General features: G+C 38.5%; 1 protein-coding gene across 4 annotated transcripts in view; it reads right to left on the bottom strand.

The window, feature by feature from the left end:
- Nucleotides 1-2,446: 2,446 nt before the first annotated feature.
- The window catches only part of CTNNA3 (catenin alpha 3), a 739,429-nt gene continuing 723,085 nt past the window's right edge, over nt 2,447-18,790 (bottom strand). For all 4 annotated transcript variants that reach the window (XM_061373990.1, XM_061373992.1, XM_061373991.1 and 1 more), the window contains exon 19: nt 2,447-2,457. The gene's annotated coding sequence lies outside the window, so the exon portion shown is untranslated. The remainder of the gene's footprint in view (nt 2,458-18,790) is intronic.

Below are 18,790 nucleotides of genomic sequence, written 5' to 3'. Positions count from 1 at the left end.
AGGTAAAGTCAGAGGGGCTTATGTCCTTTTGAAGCAGGATGAGTAGTTTTTCTGAAAAAGAACAGAACTCAATTTTGACATCCCATATTCAATACTTCATATCTTCCAGGTTTTTTATGTAAAATAGAGATTTCGTGGGTTCTCTTGCTACTTTCATAATAGAAGATCTGTTACTTTATGTGAGGAACCCACCCCTTTGTTTCAGATAATTCCTCATGAAATTTCAGTGGAAAAAAACAGCACTCTGCCCCAATTCTTAATGCTCTTCTCTGTTGTGGGTACTGTACATAGTAGGAGCAGTTAAATACTTACTTGAGCCAGAGTAATACTGATCTGCAGGAGAGGGTGGAATCAGTTACTGGTTTTACAGTTAGGAAGCACCATTCTTCCACTACATTCTTCTCCCTTCTTCCTACTACATTTGATCCTACGGCAACCTAAAAATTTTTCAGGAAAGAGAGCTTTGAGACTTTTCAGCAACAGGGGTTAAACTGAATTTTGCCATTTTGAGAGTGGGGCAGGGAGAATATGATCTCATTCTCTCATCTTGATTTTAATAAAAGTGCATGGGATAAAATAAGATCACAGTTGAACTGAAATATGGAAACACTCTTTCTTTAGTATTTCAAGTTTCTTAAACCAAACCTTTTAAACAGAAAATATCTGACCTATTTTTATGGCAAGAATATATATTTCCAAAGTTTGTTTTGTCACTAGTCATAAGGCATTTAAATCTTTACCTTTAGTCAAAAAAATCATTCGCTAAATGCCAACTCCATATACATAGATTCTGCCTTTGGAAATGAAAGGGAGCTATCTCTATAGATGTATCTACTCCCTCCTGAGAGTATGCCATATGCAAAGACACTGGACAGCTAAGCACAGAGGTCAGTCTGTCTGGGAGCCTGATGGTGATAGAAATGAGCCATGTCACCTCTGTCTCTGTTTCCCTGCTAATCTTTTTTGTCTATTAAATCACATCAATCACCTTGTCACCTCCTTGTGCTCTAAAAGTTTACTTCTCTTTGCTGAGTTTTAACTATTTGTTTAGCCATTTGAAGAATTTCTAGTTCTATGCCAGCTATTTTTGTAAGCATCTTTTGGCTAAGGACTTAGGACTAAGGACTTTAGCTAAGGACTTAGGTCTAAGGACGTTAGCTACACAGGTTTTGGAGAAGGCTGAGGTTCTCAATGACTTCTTTACCCCGGTCTTCATTGGCCAAGGCTCTGACCGCAGCACCCAAGTCTTGGAAGGCAGACGCAGGGACTGTGAGAATGAAGACCTTGGGCCCACTGTAAGAGAGGAACTGGTTTGAGACCATCTTAAAAATCTGAACATGCACAAGTCCATGGGTCCTGATGAAATCTGTCCGCGGCTCCTGAAGGAGCTGGCAACTGAAGTTGCAAAGCCGCTGGCCATCATATTTGAAAAATCATGGCAGTCAGGTGAAGTTTCCGATGACTGGAAAAAGGGAAATATAACCCCCATTTTCAAGAAGGGGAAAATGGATGACCCGGGCAATTACAGACCAGGCAGTCTCACCTCTGCCTGGCAAAATCTTGGAGCAGATTCTCCTGGAAGGCATGCTAAGGCACATGAAAAACAACAAGGTGCTTGGTGGCAGCCAGCATGGCTTCACTAAGGGGAAATCCCGCCTGACCAATTTGGTGGCCTTTTATAATGGGGCTACAGAATGGATGGACAGCAGTAGAGCAGTTGATGTCATCTACCTGGACTTGTGTGAAGCGTTCAACACTGTCTCACATGACATCCTTGCCTCTAAATTGGAGAGACATCAATTTGATGAATGGACCACTCGGTGGATAAAGAACTGGCTGGATGGCTACACGCAAAGAGTTGTGGTCAATGGCTCAATGTCCGGCTGGAGACCAGTAACGAGTGGTGTCCCTCAGGGATCGGTGTTGGGACCGGTCTTGTTCAACATCTTCGTTGCTGACATGGACAGTGGGATTGAGTGCACCCTCAGCAAGTTTGCTGTGTGGAGATCTCGTAGCATCCTTCCAGCATCTGAAGGGGGCCTATAGGGATGCTGGGGAGGGACTCTTCTTTAGGGACTGTAGTGATAGGACAAGGGGTAATGGGTTAAAATTTAAACAGGGGAATGTTACATTGGATATAAGGAGGAAATTCTTTCCTGTTAGGTTGGTGAGGCACTGGAATAGGTTGCCCAGGGAGGTTGTGAATGCTCCATCCCTGGCAGTATTCAAGGCCAGGTTGGATGAGGTCTTGGGTGATATGGTTTAGAGGGAGGTGTCCCTGCCCATGGATGTTGGAACTTGATGATCTTAAGGGCCTTTCCCACCCTAACTATTCTATGATTCTATGATTCTATGACTCAGCAAATGCCTCTGAGTATATTTCTGTTGTCAATATGCCTACTGATGCCTGTAGAAAGTATTTTGATAAATAATGAGGATTAACTTCCTTCACAAAATCTGTTTCTGTCATTGCCAATAAATGTATATGTCTATAAGGCATTCATTCTATTTTTATAACAGTTTCCAGCTATTTGCCTAGCTTTACTGGTCTATGATTACCTAGTTCTCCTTTGGTATCAAAGCAAATTTAAGCCAGAAGTTGAATACATTTTGGTGGTTAAATCTAGAGTTTCTTAATTCTATTGGCAGTTATCATGTGATTCTGGTGTTTTGTTACTGCTAATAAAACTGTTTTGATGTCTTCTTTCATTAAATTTGATTTGAGGTAGGCTCTCTAGTATGCCATTGTAAAGAGATATTCCAACATATGAGTCTCTCCAATCTCCTCCTCCAAAAACACATGCAAGTAATGCATGGATTTTTTTTTTTTTTTCTCAGTGGCTTTATCTTCTGTAAGCACTTACTCTATATCCTCATAATTTTTTTACCCTACAGATTCTCAACAGGATTTGTTCTTCTGTGGTTTTGATGTCTTTTTAAAGTTGTTCCTCAAACACTTGTTCGGTGTGTCATATATATTACACCTGTCAGAGTTTATGATCCTCTCTGGTTCCTTCATCTGGACATGAAACCTCTTACTCTGCTGTTTAGCAGCATCAGGTTCTTTTGGTTTCTCTTTTAAGTTTTTAGTAGGCACATTTTATTTGTCTTTGAATACTCTGTATACTGTCTTTAAGAATTTTTGTTGTCATTTTAAAGAAAAAGCAGGAGTGGTCCAGTGCAGTGCTTCCGGCGAAAACAAGAGCTGCTTCCTCTTCTTCAAGTTTCCTGACTGGTCATGAAATAATGGTTCCTGGCAACATGTCCCTGTACGTTTACCACCGTCTACTGGGTGTAAGTGAAGTTTACTGCTTACTATCTTGTTGCATGGTTGATAATGTAATGCTATCAGCATATTTCTCTTCTTTGCCCAGAATGCCAGTTCCATAGGCTCACATTATATTAACCTGACTTAGAGGGCTTAGCTGATTTTTAAGCTACTCTTTAACATGTGATGCTACTTACTGCTCAGTGCAGCTTACTCCATCTTTTATATATGCTCTGACTTCTTTTCAGTGGTTCTGATTATTTTCTTTTCACTAGGTGTCCTGTATGCTTATTATGTCCATATTTGATATTGATACCATCAGTGAAAAGTGTGTAGGCAAGCTGGTCTGGGAGGCAGTCTAGTTCCCCATTGTATTGTTTAAATAGCTGCAGAAAAACATGTAGAAGTTGTTTTTACTACATTTCTCTATAGAACTATTTTTTTAAATGTAGAACTGTTGCTATTCTTTGCTATTTCCTAGTTGATTATTTCTAGCTTCCATCCTTTATATAAATTCTTTTAACTTTCCCAGTGAGTTTTTCTGTACCCATCAGTGTTCTTCCACTTTTCGGTTTCAGCAGCTTTAAACAAACCTAGCTGTGTCCCTGGGAAGTGAATTACCCAACGCTGTAGCCTGCAACTTTTAACTAAGGTTCATGACAAGAGTGTACTTGCCTCTTGTGAGGAGGATTTGTCATGAACATCATTTCTAACTGGGGTTCAGGGCCCTCCTTCCACACAATGGGGGCTGCTAGCCTGCAAATGTTCACTGATAGGAACATACATACAACCTTCCTGAGGAGCTCCTGATTGCTGTCTGTTGTGCAGTGTGGCATGTTCTTTGGGCCTTCAGAGTCTTTCGCTTTCTAGTTGGATGGGCTGCCTTTCTCAGTTCATCCTGTCAGTCCTAGCTAATTGGCTGCCCCTTGTTTCTTTGTAGCACAGATATACCATGATAGATTTTTCTTTCTTTTTTTTTTTTTTTTTTCTCTAGCAGTTCTTTCACAGGCAAAAAAATCTGTATCTGGTAGATTCAGTTTCCACAAAACACTGCGACTTCTCATGGCAGAATCTGGGCTGAAGAATCTCAAGCAGACCCTTCCACAAAACCTGATGTGTTTGATACATTCTTGGCATTGAAAGTGTCTCCAGGAATCTGCCTTTTACCTAGACGGGCACCTCAGCCAGTGTCTCTCCTGTGGCTACTCTTCAGTATGTTGTGGTGCTGATCAGCTTATTTCTGAAACTCTTCTGATTGCTTAAGCCATGTAATTCTGAGTATAACTATCTGATGGGAGGGAACAGCTCCTGGATGTGTTGAATATGGTTATTGCTTGCATTTGAGTACATTTATATTGAGGGTCACCCTACTGGCAGCAAACTAAGCATGGAAGAGGGATTACTTTGAGAGTCCCAACATATTACTTAACTACATAGATTAATTTACTATAGCCTCAGTAGCAAATAATTTTCACTACGGTCAACAGCAGCATATTGGGGAAACTGATCATGTTGTTGCAATAGAAGAACAAATATCCTGCCATGTTACATGGGCTAAGGTAGGCTGTTTCTGCCCATGTATCGAAGTATATCAGGGAGCTAGTTAAGGCAAAATGTACTCTGCTGCTGAAACTCTAGTTACAGTGAGAAGCTCTGCATGTGTAAATTAGCTGTGATTGCAATTTAAAGGATGTTGCAAATTATGGCATGCTGGCTAAAATGTATTAGAAAGATTGAACAGAGCCTTGTGTCCTTTCAGAATGAAATATTTGTAATCCAGCTGTTGAATGAGAACAGTTACCTCAAAATCAGTCAAATGCAGCAGTATGAAAAAATCCATCAAACAAGTTAAAAAGTAAAGTCCAGCTAGATGAGTAGATGGGCAGTGTTCATGATTTATTTACTTTAATAGATTTGCAAAGCTGAGTCCTGTGCAGCTGTTTGAAAGCAAACCACTTGGATAATAGACATGGGTATGATTTCTGTTGTGTCTGTCCCAGGAAAGCCTTTGTTTTTGTACTGCGAACACTGTTTAATAACAGATCTGTGTTTAGCCTTTTGGCTTTTGAAAACAAATTATTCCCTTTTTGATATCCATCTGATTGTGATGTAACCTCATGATTTAGCTTGAAGTTAGTATTTGTTATTTGGTATCTATTCCTTTCCCAACCGTGCAGCTAGAACTGGCAGTGCATTTTTACAGCTGAACTATATATTGTTAATGCAACATAATGCTCATCAACCACATCCCTTGGTGCATTATCCAATGTGCCTGTATGATAATACTGTTGATTTTGATTGCTTCTTGTACACAGATGTCCTTTTAGAATGTGCTTGAACTCCTGATAGATTTCCAAGTATTTCCAATTGACAGCCTCTTTACAAATACCCATATCAGGGAATATGAGCCAACATTACCATAATTGTATTTGGTCATTCACACAGCCGTCACATTTGAATATAATGAGGAAAACTGATTGTGCTAAAGCACAAGCATTAATTGAAACAAATGGCAAAAAGATGTTTTCACAGTGAATGCATTGATATCTAAGTAGTTTCCCAGCATTTTAATATCAAAAATATGTTGCGATCTACCAGTTCACTTGATAATCTTGAATAATACCAGAGAAGCTGCACATTGTTACTCAGCACACTTTTGGGGTGTTTTTTTTTTCTTGCATTTTAGAAGCAATTACTTGCTGCCTTTCACAACCTTAGCAACAAGTGTCAGGGCAACTGTGATTTTTGTCAGGGGAAAGTGCTGTCCTGTAATTCCAAGGAACACATGGGGAAACCCCGCATGATAAGTCTTTTACTGGGCCTGGATTAGAACCCGTTTACAGCCCAGCTTAAAAAGATTTGCCTGCCCTGTAGGATTGCTGTGTAGACTAGGATGTGTATTCAGACTGCTGTCAGCATTTACACAGTTAAAAGCTGAAGATGGACTTTATTTCATGGGTTTTCACTGATTTGTTTGCAGTCCCCTAGATACACATTGTGCCATGGCACAGCAGTGTCTGAAACACAAAATTGCAAAAAAAGCAAAGCAGGGCTATAAAATCCAACTCCATTTGCACATTACAATTCTGAATTGGTTAAAAATAAAACACTAGTTAGTTACAAGGAAGAGCTACTGAGAATCCATTCAGGATTCTGTAAGTAACACAGTTTGTATCTTATGGAAAGTCACGTGCATTTCAATCAATCAGCATTTCATTTTCCATTATACTGTTGGCATGACAAAGCAGGGAAGTGTTGCTGGAGTTGATACTCTGACTTTCTTATCCGTGTCTAGAAGCTGGTTCATATTGGCCATGAGAGTGTTTTAGATAGTATTTCCATCATGTTATTGCTCAGTCCTGATTCCTTGGCGGACTTCCAAATCTGATGTGTTTTCCTCCTGCAGGTTTTTTGCTTTCTCCCTAGGCTGTGCAGAGTTTGTCTTCTTTGCTTTTTAAGTGGAAAATATTTTGTTGGGCTTTTTGGTTTTTTGTCGGGGGGGGGGAGGGGAGGTTGTTTTGTTTTTGTTTTGTTTTCCCCAGAGGGCTTGAGGGTATTTCTTTCTCACATTTTTCTGTATTAGTGTGTAATTTTCCTTCTTTGTGAAAAGAAGTATTGGTTGGAGAGTTCCCAGAAGTTACGGCTACCATTTAAATTCTTTATTGTTGTCTTTCCTGTTGTGGGAAATTTCAAATGGTATTTACTGGGAGGGAAGGAAAAGAATGAAGGAAATCTGATTGTATCTGGGGGAGGGTTTCTCCATGAGGAAATAAATCGTTCTCTGTTCAAGCATCCCACCAGGTCCTAATTGACAGTGTAGGTAATTACATGTCATGCTAAGGAAGCTTAATCATGCTCTTCTTTGAAAAACTGTTTCTAATCCCTAACATTATTAAGGTGCAACATAATTTTTCAATACCGATAGCTATTTTGTCTCTAAGGTGACCAAATGAGAAACTTTTTATGTTTCTGTCTGACTTGTGTAGATGTATCATGGTACTATAGTACTGTAGTGGATGAAAATTAGGTACACTACCTCTTCTTTCCTTAAAATGTGTCCCCAGTCGGGTTTTCAAACTTCAACTGGTATGTCTTATGTGTGATTATTAAGAGAAAATACAGTAGCTAAACTCACAAATAGTTAGAAAATGCCTTGAGGTATAGAATTGTATTTGGATTTCCAAAAAGTTCAAATGATGTCTCCCACTGAAAGCTTTTAGAAGAGATAAAAGTCAAAGGATAAAAGGAAAATATGACTTGTAGATTGATAAAAGACAAAAAAGGAATAAAGAGTTAATTTTCACTGAGCAGGGACACTTACTAGCATGTCCCAAAGAAATCTAATCACCTACTCAGGAAAGGGTAGCAGTAGAGAGGAAGCATTTGCTGAATATGACATTATTTGCAATAGTAAAACTTAAACCAACTATGAGGAGGTGTACTGGGATGTCAAAATAACAAGTGACTAAGGGATCAAGTGATAAATTAAGCCCAGGGTTGATAATTGCAAAGCACTGGACATTTGGAGAAACCAGTCTTAATCTGTACAAAATAGCTCAGCACTGAGCTAGTTCTTCTTGCTTTGGATAATCCTGTGACTGTATCAGTCTGGTGCTCACTGTCTTCATCTTGACTGTTAGATACAGTTCTGCCACCTCTCCCCTCTTAGAAAGATAAATGAGGAGCCCAACAAAGCTTGTTGCATTTTTGAAGCTGTTCCATGCAAGGAAGGACAAGGTAAACAAGAAGTCTTCATCTGTGAGGAAAGATAACTGAACTGGTGAAGTCTGTAAAACAGTAAGTAGAAAACAGACGGTGAGTAGGGAAGGATTAGTAAATGTTTCTCCCAATGGGGAGAATATTTGGAAGTGTATTTAAAACAAAAAGGTAATAGTCTTTTTCTTCAGTCCTATAATTAATCTGTGTGACTTGCTGCTCAAAAATGTTGTGGATACCAAAATTTTAGCTGGATTAAATACAGTATTGTAACAGCAGGTTCATGAAAAAAAATACTGCAAGAGCCTGTAAAATATGAAGATACAACATTCTGCTCAGGTAGTTTGAAGGGTTTGTGAGACGAAAGATGAAATAAGCTTGCTGTAGTTTTATATTCTTCCATTAAACCGTCACTGTCAGAGATAATGTGCTGTACAAACCTTTGGTCTGACCAAAGACAGCAGAGTCATGTCATCAGTAAAACATCAGTATGTTACAGCAGTGGCTGAAAACCTCCAAACTCTACTACTGTATACAGATTAAAATAGGAATTGTAAGTGTGCTATAGCCATTCATAGAACTGTAGAATTTGGCTACGTAGCCCACAAGAGAAGCAGTGCTGTTCTGGGTTACCCTGACTCTTTTTATGGCTATATTTCTTTTTAAATTTTAAGGTATAAAATTATTGCATTCCCTTTCTGTAAAGACCAGTGGTCTGTGAACCTGGTTACAGTTTAGGTTCCCCAGGAGACCTGGAGTTTGAAGGCCTTCTCTATAGAATAACTATACTCTTTCTGTCTTGCATCTAGAAAATATCATGGCTATGGAAATCTGGATGACCTGTATTTGGCAGTCTGTGCAATATGGTTAAACAGCTGATGCCCTTACTCAAGCTCCTCCATCTCTGTTTGGAACTGTGGTGCTCAAGCAGAGATGCTGTTGTCTATAATGGAAATTGAAAGATTGTCCTTCTCCATGGAGCACATTTTAGTTTTGTGGAAACACTGCAACGAGCTTCTGCCATTGCTTATGGTCTTTTCTTTCACAAACACTGTAGCAGATTGCAGTGCTCTGACTATTAGGACAGAGATAATGATTTCCCAGGAAGGCAATGAGGTATGCAAAAGTGATGTGTTTCCATGGCCCCTGTTACTGAGCAGATAGGCTGATGCTTCTCATACTAATTGGACTATTTCAGTCAACTATGGCTTTGTTCCCAAGTATTAATCCATCGACTCTGAGGCTGGAACTCTCAAAGAGATGGTTTACCATGACCAGGTGGTCTAGGCAAGCATGGCTATTTTGTTTGTACATATCTTCCTGTTTTGACATCCAGTACGCCAGCTGGAGTGCAAAACTACAACTCATCCTGATCATCTTGCAGGTGTCCTAGACAGATGGAGAAGTCATGGAAGTGCTTTTGAAGCACTCCTTCGTATCTAACTACCATCATTACTACCTTTTCAATGTTATGATACAGTAGCTGGGCTCCTGCCAGCACAGCCAGCCAGAGAGGTCTCAGAGAGAGCCAGGAGAGAGCATAGGCTGTAATGGAGAGAGAACAAACACCTACGTTTTGAGCAAATGCTTTCTGTTTGCCTGGAAGTCTGCTGTCATGCCCCTCCCACCCAATAAGGAAGCAAATATTCCAGTTTTGTAGAAAAAACTACTAAAAGATAAATGAGTAAGTTTAAGCCACTGACCAGGTATTGCTGCATATCAAGCCATCTCTGTTAGACACTGATCTACCTTGGGAGGGGTATGAAGAATTCTGTTAAACTGTATACCAAAATACCTTAACTCTAATAAGAGCTTAGCTAATAGGCAAGGGGCTGCTCTTCTACCTCTGCTTTAAAACACATCATCTGTAATGTCTTCTGGTATGTAATGATTTCCATGCCATCAGTCTGTTAAACTTCATAAATAGTCTGAAATACTTAGGGAATTTTTCCAAATCTGTTTTTAGCACAAAAAAAAATGTCATCCAACCTGTTGAAACTATTTTATTTTTTTTCAGGATCAAGTATTTCTTTAAGAGTTTGCAGGGGACAAAGCTTCTGACATGGAATTTAAGGGCTATATGAGAGTTGGATGCAGATGAGCTTTCCCTGCGCTCCTTAAGAACAGAGCAGTTAGTTGGTATGAGAGCATCCTTCAAGGAAGCAGAAGATTGAAATCTGTCATCTGAATTAGTCAAAAGAATGTCCTTGGTCCTTGTCTTCAACATCACAGATACTGCCCTAGGTATTATATATTATTCTTTGTTGTTGTGGCTTTTGCAGAAACACTAAAATCTTCATGGAGGAAGCAAATGAGATAGTTGTGTGCCAGTGGAGACACAGGAAAGTGGGAGAGTCCCCTGTTAATACCTAGCTAACAATAAAGTGCAGGACTGCACTAGCAGAAGGTGGCTGATAGCTACTCTGGGAATGAACAGTTATTTCACTAATAGGGCATCACATAAATGTAGAATAGAGAAGTGGTGATGCTAGGACATGAACTACCACCACCTTCACTGTGAGAACGAGACTGCTACATTTACACATATACTTCTTAATCTTGTCTTCTGGAGTGAAACTTTTTAAAAACCTACTTACTCTTTGCAGGACAGGAAAAAAGCTCTATCAATTGTTCTGCCTCACATGTTAAATTGCAGTTATATTCCGCTGGAGAAATCGCATCATCAACCTATGTTTAAAATTCTGGTTCTACCTTGTACTGAGTATGGCTATTATAATATCCTTTCTTTCTTCTCTCACAGGCAGCAGGAGCTTTTTACATTCCATTTCACTACAGCATCCTGGAGAAAGCTGACCTCCTGACCTTATTTAAACTATGGTGGTCAGTAGTACTGTAGTCATTTTGCTGTTAGAGGAAATGAGCAGCAAGCTGCATACACAGTCCATATCCTTATGGAAGAATTAGGATTGTGCCATATCTATGCATAGTCTTGGCAACTTCTGCCGATCAATGTGCAGTGACAGGACCTTTTTAGGAAACTTTATTTTATACATTCCCAAAAGATATTGCAGCCATAAGAATCTGATGAGGAATCCTTATCAAACTGCCTGTGATGTGAATAACTTCAGACAGCATCCTACCTGTAAGACCTCTGGTAATTTGTCACCAAAAGAAGTTGTGCAAACACAACACTACCAGCAGTGCTGGAACAATTGCAATAGATCTTTTGACCAGAAAAGCATGTTTATCTTTCATCAGTCATTAAGTTCCATTAATATAAATGAGCTTACATCTCATTACAAATAAATTAATGAAATACAGAATATTGAATAAAATGTTGCTCTCAGAGAAATAAATTAATGGACTCATATTTTGCAGGAATGCAATAAACTTTACTTGTCCTGATATAGCTTCTTTCTTTTGGATCATGGGAGGAAAGCTGGATACTCCACCAGACAACACAATTTTGGTTCAAATGTGCAGTAGTAATGATCATAAACAGGGATGTTGCCTCATGGTTACGACAGGATCAGATTTTTCTGTGCTTCCAACACTACAAATATGCCTAAGAAGCTTTTTATTTTTTATTTTTCTCCAAAATCAGGAAAAGTAAATATGCTACCCCTCTTTGTTCATTTTCCTTTCTCCTCTTTCCTGTTTCATGATCTTCACTGCAATTTGAATTGTTTTTCTGCCTAGACAGAAAAATTAGAGTTTTTTTTCTAGACAGGAGATCTTTACTCTTTCTGAAGACAGTTATTTAAAGCACAGTGTTAGAACAACATTTATCAATGTATTCGCCCCATACACCCTGTCTAGGCACAATCAAAACTCTTGTTCCTCACCCTTCACTAAGAACCAGAGTAAAATACGGTCCCTATCCACGAGTGCTTACAGTCTGATTTAAAATGTTCACAGTAATGTTGTAGAATGCATCTTTCTCTCTACAGCCTTAGGCTGCTGCAACTGTGCATAGACATGTCTTCAAAGGCTCCTGATTTAAATTCTCCCCATTACCTGCAAGCTGAGAACTGTGGCTTGGATGCATGGAAAACCACATTGATACAGTGAGTGCCACTCTGATTCTGATCACTCTCTCATGATAACTCATGCAAATACTTAAAACGGAACCACAATCATTGCAAAATTATATTTTGTGACTGGTTTATAAAATAGGTCTATCTTTTTGGAACATCTCATTATATGGATGATTTTGTTTCAAGGAAGCTAAGTGAGATGGATGGATATAGTCAGATGAGAGTGTTGAATTTTATAATGTTGAATTTTTCTGTTGACTTGAAAACAAACAAACTGCTCTTAATTATTGTTTTCTTAATGAGGGTAATGCAAGCAAAGTGGTTTAGATACACAGCATATCAAAGCAGCTGTTAAGAAAGCTCTGATGTGTAATAGCATGAGAAGACAGGATGGCAAACAAAGCTGTTAGTTTTTCAACAGCATGAAAATTATTGTGGCGATAAGGGGAAAGAAGTGAAGAGGGGTGTTCGGAAACAGTGAATTGCAGCATCACTGTAAAGAACAGAAAGGTGTATTTTCAGAGGAAAAATACTAAGCAGCTAGGAGAACTGAACATCTGAGGAATATTCTTCAAGACAGATATTATCAGAGAGAAAAAGTTGCAGCATTTAGTTAATGGGGAAAAGCCAGCTATATTGGCACGTAATGAGAATCTTGCTTGTAAGCTACACTGTGGGTTGTTTTATACGCTGTGCAACTTCCTGAAGTCACTAGGATTTCATGGGATGTAAATTAGATAAAATACCACCTCCTGGTCTTGTTGAGACAGGTTAGTTGGGTTAGAAATTTGAAGACTTTTGCTGTACTTGGTGAGAACAGCAATAGGAAAAAGGGGGCTGATAGCCCCTTGGAGGTAGAGATGGTCTGAAGGTGCAAAGGGATGCTGAGTTAGTAGGATAGAAATATTACAGTACAAAAAGCTCAGTGTTGAGACCGTTTTCCAGTGGCTGGAGGAAGGCAAATGAGGCATTCCTAAAGTCAAGACTCATTAGAGTAGTAGCCAGAAACATAATATGAGGTTACAATTTGCTGATAGTTATTTGGAGTAATAAAGTGTCTACTGATAAACCAGAAAATATTTTAGCATTTTTTTAATCGGTGTGTGCTGAAGACAAGTAGAAGGATTACCACATTTAGGCCAAATCATCAGATGTTGTAGATTTAACTGAGATCAACAGAATGTCACTGCTTTCAAGTTAGTTTTGCAGATTTATGCCAGTGCAGGTTTGGGACTTGGCCTTTTCTCTGTATGTTTTTTGCAAATAAACAGAATGTAGTTAGAAAACAGACATGAAAGGTCAATCAGAAAAACAGACCAGAATATTAATGCCCTTGTAAGAATGATTTCTATTTTGCCTCTCAGAGAAATTTTGGGGAAAAATGTAGCAAATTACAAAAGTAAAGGAATTACTATACTAATAAAAAACAACCACCCGGAAACCTGGAGTTAGATACCGGTTGAAAATCAAAGGTGTTGTGGAGCTGTATCTGAAGCAATGAAAACTACTATGTAAACATAAGTGTAAATCTTAAGGTCAGTATAGGATGACAGTTTAGTCAATAGGAGGTGAAAAATCAAAATGAAAGTGCTGTGAACATCACAGTCAGGCAAAATTATAATATACATATATCTAGCGCTTAACATTTCCAATTGTATGACCATTAAATAATGTGGAAAGTTGCATTGATCTTAGATGCATGGAAAGAAATAAAGGACGTGCCATATTTCTTGAAACTCAATAGCTATAAGCAAGCTGATATTAGGCTGGTGGCCTACATTAGAGAGACACTGTGACTAAGGAATTACGGGTGACTTAAAATAAGTAAGAGGGAATGAGTGCTTTCTATCTGTATTTAATAAAAGATATACCTAGAGGTTAGATTAAGCAGCCCTTGGAAAACAAAATAATTGGGTTTTGAGGCTGAAATGGTATAAACTGGAGTGTTTAAGAGAACAAATTGGCAAACAACATATTATGTCTTTCTGAAGGAAAGAATTAGCTGTGCTATTAAAAAATGTTTTAAGGAAATGCACTGATAAAGAGCAGCCATCATTCTAGGATGCCCAGTGTGTGTTTGCATACCAGCTCCTTCCTGCCAGAGACACCCATGACAGCCCCAGCACCCCCCTGCCCTGTGGCAAGGTGGGAGAACTGTGTGACCCAGGGCAGGCTTGCCAGCCAGGCACTCAGCAGGCAGAGGTAGGTCGAAGCTTATGCTTATCCTCAGCAATTATGGAAGATCAGCTGAAAGCCATGGGTCAAAAAGGCCACCTTCTGGAGACCATATTATGCCTTATGCACTTACATACTCTAACTTGATTGTGTGGAAAAAAGTAGAAAAATCTGAAAAAATGGTGATGGTCTGTCCAGGTAATTAGAGATGTGACTGATCTCTGTAGGGCTAATTCTTTCTATAAAGTTAAAAGTATGTCTAGAGGGTTTCCTGCATACATTCAGAAAGTTCATTAACTCTCAAACTTGAGAAATAAATCAGGGTAAAATCATAGTAACTGACAGCTCTTAGATGCAACTTACTTTCTGGCATTGCCTGTTGATCAGTACAGGAACAGGGACTAAGCAGGCAGCATGCGTGACCCAGACTCTTAGAAAAGGAGTTTGGGGGTAGATTTGTCTGTTCACAGCCTTAGACAAATTTGTATTTGTAGTTGCCATATGTGAGGACTTTTCATAATTGACATCTGTGAGATGACAGCAAATTCAGGCAAAAATGTGCACAGTTGCAAATATTAGAAAATACAGCCATTATAAAAAGTCATAAGAGCTTTATGCAAATATTCCATCTACAATGGAAGGCCCAGATTCTAATATCATGCAAGATGCACAGTAACAGATTTTTCTTAGTTATGCTGGGATGCCCACACAGCTTCTGAAATTAGAATCTGTCTCAGAAACGGATTATTGGGCTATGAAAGAGCCAACGATGAGGAATAAAATTTTACTGAGCTTTTCTTTCTCACACTTTCTACTTGAGTTTTGGCTTTCACCATAGTTCTTGATCTTTGTGATTTATTAGAAAAATGGGCAATAAAAATAGTGGCAAAATGTAAAAAATCTTTATCCTCCTTAAGAAATCCACAACAGCGAATTAGGACAAAGGAGTGAACTCTATGCCCAGTTGCTCAAAGCAACTACCAAATTATGTCTGTGAAAAATTACCTGAAGCAAACAGCAGAGACTCCATTACTAGGGGAATTCCCCAGATACTGTTGGTAGCAATATAGTCCTGGTGTCATGGTGGTTGCATGCAAGTTAATGTACTCTGCAAATCTTACATTAAGCAGCAATATCTTAATTTATTTAAATCCCAAACTTTATTCTCTTTATTTTCACCTGTATCCACATACTGCCATTAGTTCTTGTCTCTTAGGGGAGGAGGTAAATGAGATTTGGAAACAAGCCATAATTATTCAGGGAAAATCACCCTGTGGCATTGATTTATATGCAAAATCTTGCCCTGCAGCAGCTTGACAGCTACACAAGGCTAGAAAGGCAAAGGCTACAGACCTTCTCTCCTTAAATGATGTATTTATGGCCCCTGTCTCTTGTCTTCAATTCGCAGTGACCCAGGTTTAGTAAAAGAAGTTAGTATGGCTATCCCATTCTCATCTCCAGAGCAACCCAGCACTTGCCAGTTAGCAAAACTCTTGTTGGATATGGCAGATTTGATTTTCTAATGTCATGGAAAGATCAGTGGTGCAGTGAACCCAGCTCCCATGCACTGCCAGGGGCAGAGCTGAAGAAGTCCTGGCAATTAGAAAGCCCCCCATAACTTTAGACTTCTTCAGTATCAAATAGAGCTGCAGCAGGGTTTCTATGATTTTGGATTAAGAGAAGTGTCTTGGAATGCTGTTTAGAGTGCAAAGGTTTTGAAGTACAGAGTGTTACTAATGACTTCCATGGAAATTGAAATATCGACTGGTTTTGAAAATGAGGACCCTTGTCTAAACAGCCAGGTATGAAGGAGCAAACCCTCCAAAGTGTTGGATCATTTTTATATACCCATTTAGTATTCAGCACACAGGATTCTTATTTTATTGCAGACAAAGGGCTACTTAATGTAGACAAAATTCCAATAGCAGAGTCAATGTTTTTAGCAGAGGATAAAACCACAAAAACAGTCACTGTAAATGTTTTTCTAAGCTACAGCTTCTCAGTTGTTTCTGGGAGTAATACCCTTGTGTCAGTGATGCTTCTGAGACCAACTGAGAGAAACTTTAAATCTCTATCACTCACAATGGAAGTGTTGAAATTTCCTTGGCAAAATGTTTTTGTCTTCTGTAAAATGTGAAAAATATGCCACTGCGTAGGGACAGAGAACTTCTGCAGGAAATTTTCGTTAAGACTGTCTGTGCATACTGAGTAAACACCTGAAAGTTCAGATTGTTTTAAGATGTTATCTTTGATCGGGATTTTGCTTTTGAAATATTGTTTTAACTAGCCATCTATCTTCAAATGTTCTGAAAATAAAAGAATTTCATTCATCTTTCATAAATGCTAGCTGGATGCTGTAGAATCAGCTACTTTTTAAGGCATATGTATTTAAGGTATTCCTGTCCAAAAAGGTTTGAGTATAAGAATTATATATCTGCTCATCTTTATATAATAGTATTAATTCCAAAATGTTTTTCTCTTTTAAAACTATAGTAGTTTTTATTAGAAATATCATGGAGTGTATCTGTGGTTGCAGATTTTTAAGCTGCAGCATCAAATAAATTAAGTTATACAGGTTACTGCATCAAATGTGCATCATGAAAAAGAATGTGTCACATCTCACCACCTCCTTTCTGGTTGTGTTCTGGTTTCACACAGGGACACTAAGGCCTGGTATAAAAGCTGAGACATATAGGAAATTAATATGCTGCCTTGTAACAAATGCAGAGCACACAAAGGAGTCAGTCTGTACTGACAGATTTGTTTCATTCTTTGGCAGTTTCAAATTAGCTGAAAGGTTATTGGTGTTAAGTCTCTAGTTCAAAATCTTTTATTATCTAGGCAGTTTTAGGAAGGTTTTGAAACTGTATTATATTGTGTTGCTGATACAGCAGATGATTAGAATGGAATGGAAGATTTTGTTTGTATGACATTCTGAACAATAATTGGACTTCGGTGGTGAACATGAGGATCTCTGCATCTTCTTTGCTTTTTTTTATGACCCCTCTGACCCTGATGTCATCTGCAGGCACACAAATCCCCATGTATACAGAATAAATAAATTCCTTCACTGTCATAAGAGAAAGTAAGAATAAGTGATTGAAAGTTACTGTGTCATTAATTGTGGTCCCCTGCTTCATTATGACAACATCATGCAGTCACTTTTATGGAACTTATTATACATGATTCTAAATTTCTTGTTCCACCTCTCACTTGATAACATGCCCCAGGAATGTGATGGTGGAATAGCTGAAAACATTTTTCCTTATATAGCCTTAATACATGCATGATCTGTTCACATAAGTTTGTCCTTGGAATTATTAGTTCTCTGGTCCTGAAAAAGCAGTGCTTCTCCCTTCCTCATGCTTATCGCAGTGTATTTACAGGCAGCAATATTTTCCTCTCCTAATTTTTTAAGTCTTGTAAAACTGGCAATGTGCAGTAGCTATACTCCACTGTTACCACTGTCTTGCTGTTCCCCAGCTGTCTTCCACTGCACATTAATGCTTAAATCTATTTACCTTGAACATGAGGACCAGAACTCTGCATATTCTTACAGAATGTAGTTGGCAATCTCAATTTTGGGCCTTCTCAACTGCTAGTTTTCATTTCTACACCCCCCATCCCCCAAGTTAATACAAGATTGACTTGACTTTGTTTATATTCTATTAATGTATTATTTTGCTACATATATTTTAGTCAAAATAAGGGCAAACTTTTCAATAAAAACTGGTCTGTATTTAGTCAAAATTCTTATAGTAAACTAGTATTCAACATAAATTTACATAGAACATGTTTTTATTTTTCAAGTTTTTATTAACTCAAACAGCAAGATTACTAATTTCACATCAGTATTAATTTCTCTTACATAGCAGATGTGCAAGCGTTTTCTAAAAATAAGGCAATACATGAAAAAAAAACCAACCAAAACCAACATAACCTCATCAGAAGTTTCAGCAATTTTGAAAGACATCTGGGGGGGGTGTCCTATTTTTTTTTCTTTTCTACTTTATTTTGTGTGTGTTTCACTGGTGTTGATGAGTGCAGAGCATAGCTTGGCTTAGTGTAGAGCATGGAAGTATCTGCCGTTGCTGTGTAAAATGGTAGAAGATAGTTGAGGTCTTCTCTAGACTGAAGAGGAGAGAATGCTGAGGTATAAAGATCTGCACATTGCTGTTGTTCAGTGAAACTCTCAAGTGGTCTATTGTCCATTTCTGTCTTGGTCTGAAAGTGTCTACCTGATACAGTGCTATCCACCACATACAAAATAGACTTGAATTAGAGGCAAATTAAATATGTCTTCTTTTATTTCTCTAGATGTATTAACTCATGCAAATGTTATTATTTTTTCTGAGTTACTCCTTTAAAATATCCTAAGTTCCTGTGGAAGTGATTTTACATCACAGCTGCAGAAGGTGTTCTGGGGCCCTGTTCTAAAGTGCACCAATTTCTGCTTTCATATTGGAGCCACTTCAGAGAAACTTAAATGAAACTAAATCATGAGCTTCCTCTGAGGTGAGAACAAAGTAAGTTTTCTTTGAAGGTTGGTTTTGTGCCAAATGTTGTACACCAGATTTATGGTATAAAATCCAGGGGAAACTGGGAAGTAGAAGGTTGATGTTAGATGCCACTT

The sequence above is a fragment of the Neopsephotus bourkii genome, unplaced genomic scaffold (genome assembly GCF_033783945.1).
Source record: "Neopsephotus bourkii isolate Nb327-2 ecotype Australia unplaced genomic scaffold, CSIRO-AGI_Nbou_v1 NB_1634, whole genome shotgun sequence".
NCBI classification, from domain to species: domain Eukaryota; kingdom Metazoa; phylum Chordata; class Aves; order Psittaciformes; family Psittacidae; genus Neopsephotus; species Neopsephotus bourkii.
The sequence above is the reverse complement of the archived record's forward strand: the minus strand, read 5'-3'. Positions and strand labels throughout refer to the sequence as shown.